Consider the following 6744-nt stretch of genomic DNA (forward strand, 5'->3'; position numbering starts at 1 on the left):
CTGGTAGACTTAATCTCATTAACAATTAATGACCTTTTGAATTTTGGGTACCGTATGTATATATTAAGTACTGAATTTATTTTTCAAAATGGATTACTTATAATAAGAAAACAATCAGAGTTAATTTTGTCTGCCTGAATCATTCCCTACAACCAGTAAAATGACTGTATTCAAAATTCAGACTGGCTTATTTTAAAGTTTGTTTGTCTGTTTGTTTATTGAGAGAGAGAGAGAGAGAGAGAGAGAGAATCCCAAGCAGGCTCCACACTGTCAGCACAGAGACTGGCTTGGGCTAGGGACTCAGGGCTCAATCTCACAATCCATGAGATCATGACCTAAGCTGAAATCAAGTCAGATGTTTAACCAACTGAACCACCCAGACACCTCTAGACTGGCTTATTTTAGACTTTTTAGTTTATTTAGTTTATTGGGCTTTTTGTAGGATATACAAAAGTCCAAGAAGCTGTTTTATGTCAATTTTCTCTGTTTTTAATTTTTATTAGAGTGTAAGATACATACAAATAACAGTGTGTATTCATAAAGGTACAACTTAGTGAATAGTCATAAGCTAAACACACTTAGGTACACAACACTAAGATAAAAAAAAAAAAAAAAAAAGACCATTACCAGCATCCCAAAAGCATCCCAACCTCATTCCCTTCTTGTCACTCTTCCCTCCCCAGAGAGTAATCAATACTGTGACTTCTAAGAGGATAGCTTAGTTTCTCCTGTTTTTGTACATTATATAAATTTAATCTTATAGTATTGCCTTTTCATGTCTGGTTTCTCTTACTCGACACCGTTGGTAAGATTCATGCATATCTCCGCATGTAGTTATAAGTGAATTTGTTCACATTGCACGTAGCATTCCACTGTGTAACTACATCACAATTCACTGATCGATTCCATCACTGATAAGTGTTTGGGTAGTTTTCAGTTTGGGCCATTTATGAATGGGTTGCTATGAGCAATCGTGTAAGCACTTTTTGAGGAAAACTTACATACCAACCAGGAGTGGAAGTGCTTGATGTAGATATGTGCAGATCTAAAAGATACTACCAAACAATTTTTTCTAAACAGTTGTACCAAGTTATACTCCCACCAACAGTGGTGAGAGTACCCAGGGGCTCTTCATCTGCCCTAGCAGCTCATATTTTTTATTTCAGCTTTTCTGGTACATGTGTACTGGTATCATTGGAAAGTGTACCATATATATTTTTTCTAATTCTTTAAGCTAAGTTATAAGTACCAAAAAAGTTGAAACTAGAGAAGTGGAAGTTAGAAACTTGTTTTTTATATATGCCCTTTTTTACTCTTTGGCGTTCTTATTGTACGTGTATGTTAAGTTGAAAAATACAGCATATTACTATATTCTTGAGGTTCAGAAGCTAGTGGGTGATGCCAATTTTGCTACCTAGAAATATGTTATTGGAGCACCTGGGTGGCTTAGTCAATTGAACATCCAGCTCTTGATTTTGGCTCAGGTCATGCATGATCTCACGGTCATGGGTTTGCATCAGGCCCTGCGCTGACAGTGTGGAGCCTGCTTGGGATTCTCTCTCCCTCTCTGTCTCTTTGCCTTTCTCTCTCTCTCTATTCCAAATGAAATAAATAAACTTTGGGGGCACCTGGGTGGCTCAGTCGGTTGAGCCTCTGACCGGTTCAGTCATGATTTCACGGTTTGTGAGCTTGAGCCCCGTGTCGGGCTCTGTGCTGGCAGCTCAGAGCCTGAAGCCTATTTCAGATTCTGTGCCTCCCTCTCTCTCTGACCCTCCCCTGCTCACTCTCTCTCTCTCTCTTTCTCCCTCGCTCTCTCTCTCTCAAAAATAAGCATTTTAAAAAATGGTAATAATAAAAAAATAAAAGTAGATTTAAAATATATAAATTTTAAAATCTTGAAAGAAAAAAGAAATATGTTGTGATTGTCTAACCCTTCCCTGGGCTGGACCCCTTATCTCATACCACCACAACCAGCAATGTGGTGTGATATCCCCCACAGGTTCTAAACCAGGACATGGGATTGAAATCGGGAGCTACATACTCGAGTTGACGTACTACAAAGACATCCTGTGGCGGCCCCATGAGAAAAAGGGGATCTGTAGCCTTTACTCCACCTTTTCCCATTCAAAGAGGTAGTTCATCTTTCAGTAGGTCACAAAGATGACAGAAACCAAGGTTTGATGGATCATCTCAGGAAATCATGGCTTCTCTTCTCTGAAACCCGTTGAAAATAATAAAGTTTCCGAGTGACTGGACAACCCAAGGGCTGGACACAATCCTAAAGTCATGGTGTATTTGTGGGAGATGATCTGCGCAGGGCAGACCATTTGCTGTTGATGACAAATTACACATCCAGTGAATCTGAACTTCTCCTGACAAGAGAAGGGACCTCTGTGTTGGGTCAAGTGAGTGTGTGCTGGTAGGGGGTGGGGAGAGGGCAGGCATGAACTGGATGAGGTTATAAAGAGTTGGGAAGATGTTTAGAAAATCAGTTTACTGAAAATGAAATATAGAGTAGCTCTGGAGAGTGTGACCTTTGGCTTCATCCTGCATAGGCTAAAACCCTCCTCCCAGCTCCATGCTAACTATTGACGTGATCTTGGGAAAGTCACCATTTAGTCTACGCGTCTTAATATTGTCATCAGTAAAATGGGGATGGCAAAGTCCCCATCCCCTAGGGTTATTATGAAGGTTAGTTACATAATGCCTCTGAAGCACTTATCACAGCTAACTCCATATAATAGGTGCCCAAAAAGTTACAGTTATCTAGGTGCTGGTTTGTTTGTTTTTTAAAGGCACATGACTGCAGAAGAGAGTGTTAAAGGAAAAGCTTAAGAGAAGAGAGAGGGGTGCCTGGTGGCTTAGTAGGTTAAGCATTTGACTTCAGCTCAGATCTTGATCTCAGGGTCTGTGAGTTGGAGCCCCACATCAGGCATCCCTACTTCAGATCCTCTGTCCCCTCTCTCTCTGCCCCTCCCCCAACTGATCCCCACTGCATCCCTACTCTCTCTCTCTCTCTCAAAAATAAGTAAACATTAAAAAGAGAGAAAGAGAGAAGAGAGAAAATTTCAGAGCTAGAAAGAAAACTTGGGGTGGGATTACCATGCTGGAAGGATAGTGTGGGAAACTGGGTGTGTCCAGAGTTCACAGGAACATTGGCTGGAGGACTCTTCTGTGGAAACCAGAAGACTCTGTACAAGCTGGCCCGTCCACCAGCGCTGAGACAAACATTTTTACTTGTGGTGGAAGGAAGCCCTGAATAGTCTAGGAAAAAAACAAAATAGAGATACTCTGCTGTATCTCCAGAAAGTAGGAAGGGGCTAAAGTTGGAGGGTACGCAAAGGAGCCAGATGAACTTTCTGAGCCAACCTAAGGGAATGCTTGATGACCACAAGGGGGAAGGCAGAGGGAGCACCGTGGGAAGAGGCTGTTTTGTGCTCTAGTATATGCAAAGCTAAGTTTATGCCAAGCCAACTGCAAAACGAAAACAAAAACAAAGTGAAAAGTCACCTAGTTTCAACTTGAATTTTGCATATGAATAAACCAAGGCTCTTAAAAATGGGATAATTGTGTGAGGTGATTTGGTATGCCTGGTGTGTTGTGTGTGGCCATTTCCCAGGCCAGAGGGAATGAAGTCGTACCAGAAAACGTAAAGTGAGGCAAGTCTGTGCACCGGGGGGAGAGGGTTGTAGATGAAAAACCCACCACCACCATCCCTTTATTTTGATCCTGGGCAGTGGCAACAGAAAATAGCTGGGGGTTATAGCCATGGAAAAATAGGAATGAAAGTAAAATCTTCAATTTGGGGGCCATTTGGGAGAGTTCAAACTGAAGGACATCTCATAAATCTTTAATAACCCCAACTATACCTTCTATTGACAGCAGGAGTTGAAAATTCAAATGCCTTCAAGATAAGGTAACTATGTGAACAAGAAGAGAATAGGAATGTGGGGCGGACTGGCAGACAGGAAGGTTCTACATAAAGGAACTTCCATTTTCTAAAAACACTGGCCTTGCCAAAGGAAACACAGAGGTTGGCTACATTTCCATGTCACCAGTTTGTAAACACTGTTCTCTACATGGTGTTAAAACATGACACATCTTCAAAGGCTTAAAGGCTAAATGCAACATTTTTACTCTAAAGCCACGTGAGAAAAGACAGTTTCGTTGTGAAGACGATACCAAGTGAACGGAAAATGAAAAGTCCTCACATTTTCCCATCTACATATCGATAAAGGGGACAGTTTAACTCTTACATGAGATGGTTTCTATCTCCCACTTGGAAAAAAAGGAGGAGATATCCTGTACCTCCAGCGGCAAGCACAGTGTTTGAAACATTGTATGAATGAAACATTTAAAGGTTTATCAAATGAACAAATGGGGTTACAAGTAAAGCAAAGCACCAGCAGAAGACAGACAGCCTCTCTTTGGAAGTCATAAAACTCAGGAGGGTGGATCTTCAGCTCTAACCCTCCTTCTTCCCTTCAGGATTTATTTTTAACCCCAAATGAGCTTGTAAAAGGCCAAAGACTTCAGTATTATGACCTTCGTCATCTCATGGCTCTAGGAGGCAACAGAGGACATGGGCAGTCTCCCAAGAACAGTTATTACAGAACTCACTCCCCAGGTGGTATCCAAGCGGACTTAGTCCTTTGGGAATGGGGCAAAGGAACTTTAGACGTCATGCAGATAACTGCTGTACTTCCTAACTTCATGGTTCTTGAGTGCAAAGTGGGGGTGCCCACCTCACAGAGTTGTAAGGAGTAAATAATATTGCGTATGTAAAAGATGTAATGTAGCACCGGGTACATAGTAAACACCCAGTGAACTGTGGCTATTATTTATCTATTGTGGAAACAGTAGACAAAGGCATTCTTTTTTTTTTTTTTTTTTTTTTTGCGAATGCATTCTTATTAACAGCCCTAAATGGGATGGGGGTGGAGAAGTAGGATAGCAAATTGTGAAGCTGTGGGAAAAAAAAAAAAAAAAAAAAAAAAAAATTTCAACAACTGCCCATAAATCATTTTGGAAAAGGTAGAGGTGGACAAATGTATAAATAACTAAAATGTCCTACATTTAAATGCAAATCCTTAGGTATATGTGTATATACTTAAATATATCCATAGAGTTCCTCTGGAACAATAGGGAAAGTGGTTACCTCCAGGAAGGGCTTGTACTGGGAATAGTAGCTGGGGAAAGACTAAAATTTTGCATTGTATCTCCATTATCTACTAAAAATTCGCAATTCATTTTTAAATTAAGTGCTAATAGTTTAAGATCTCTCCTAAATTTTGCTAAATTTGAAACCGTGTGAAATTGCGGAAGGCGGCTTTCAGCTTTTACTGTCAGAGCCCTGATACCGCCCCCTAGCGCCTGGTACCCGCCACTACAGCTACTCCCTGCAGCCACGGCCGGGCTCACCCTGAACCTGTATTTCTCCAATACTCATCAGGGTCCAACCATAAGTAGTTAATTCATTAACTAAACTATTAGCTTCTCAGACACTCCAATGCTTTAATGGTCGAAAATCTAAACACTGGGAAGGATGACTTTACCTCATTCCTCATTCTTGCTGGGCAACTGAAACATTCAATTATTTAAATCACAATATACGCATCCATCATCCTTACATTTTTTTCCCATTTTAAACTCGACAATTAACACAAGAAAAAGGACTTTTCTACTTTCTCAATTGTATCTCAAGTGCACATCATTTTAAAAATTAAATTTCTATTAACTCATCATTTGCTACAATAATTTCCTTCTTTGCATGTGTTGAAATGGAAGTTACTGTTCCACATACAAAATTTCCTTATGTGCTTTTATTTGGGTAAAAGGTTCTGAACTCTGTTTCAGGATTTTTAACTCTGTGCTCTAGGATATTTACTGTGGTGGTGTACATTTGTTAAACTAATGCTTTTATTATTTTAAAATCTATGTGTTCTCAGTGTAGAGATATTTTGGGAAATACAACAAAGCATAATAAAATAAAAGCAAGCCCTAATTCCACCATCATCAGATAACTACTATTAACATTTCTATTTCCTCCCAGTTCTTCTAATACCTGTATGTCTTTACACACAATTTTCGAACTGAATTTTGAAATGTCCAAGGTATATTTCCACTGTCATATATAGATGTTAAAAGTCTGTCCTGGTTATATATTGCAAAGATATTCTTACTAGAAAACTACTGTGTTATTAGGAACTGCACGGCATGTTTGGATATAATGGCAGAAGGTCATTTTGAACATATCCACTAATTCAGTTAGTATTAGACGTTCTGTAAATGCTATATTTGTATTCCGTTACATAACTCCCGGATGCATTTCGCCCAGATCACACCTCAGACTGAACTTCTTCCCAGGGCATCGCCTCCTCATTCAATAACCTTGTATCCTGGCCTTTGACAAATATTTGTGCATGAATGGAATTCTTAGGGGCCAACTCTGGTGACTTAAGTGGGTAACGGTGCATGATCCCAGACAAGAGAGAGATAAATCAGGGTCGGAACCCCTCGATGCGAGCGAGGGGGGTGAGGTGGGGGGGGGGTACCGTGCATTGGTAGGTTAGAAACCTGAGCAAGTGGCAACCTCGTTATTTTATTTTACTTGTCTGTTTGCTCACCTATTTGAGAGAACAATCTCGATCCTCTCCTCCACAGGGCAAGTTCCCAGCGAGCCGCGGGACTCAATAAAAAAGCTGGGGAGGGCGTGTTCCCATGCGCAAGGCCCGCGTTGGACGC

This window comes from Lynx canadensis, chromosome A1 (assembly GCF_007474595.2).
Source record: "Lynx canadensis isolate LIC74 chromosome A1, mLynCan4.pri.v2, whole genome shotgun sequence".
NCBI classification, from domain to species: domain Eukaryota; kingdom Metazoa; phylum Chordata; class Mammalia; order Carnivora; family Felidae; genus Lynx; species Lynx canadensis.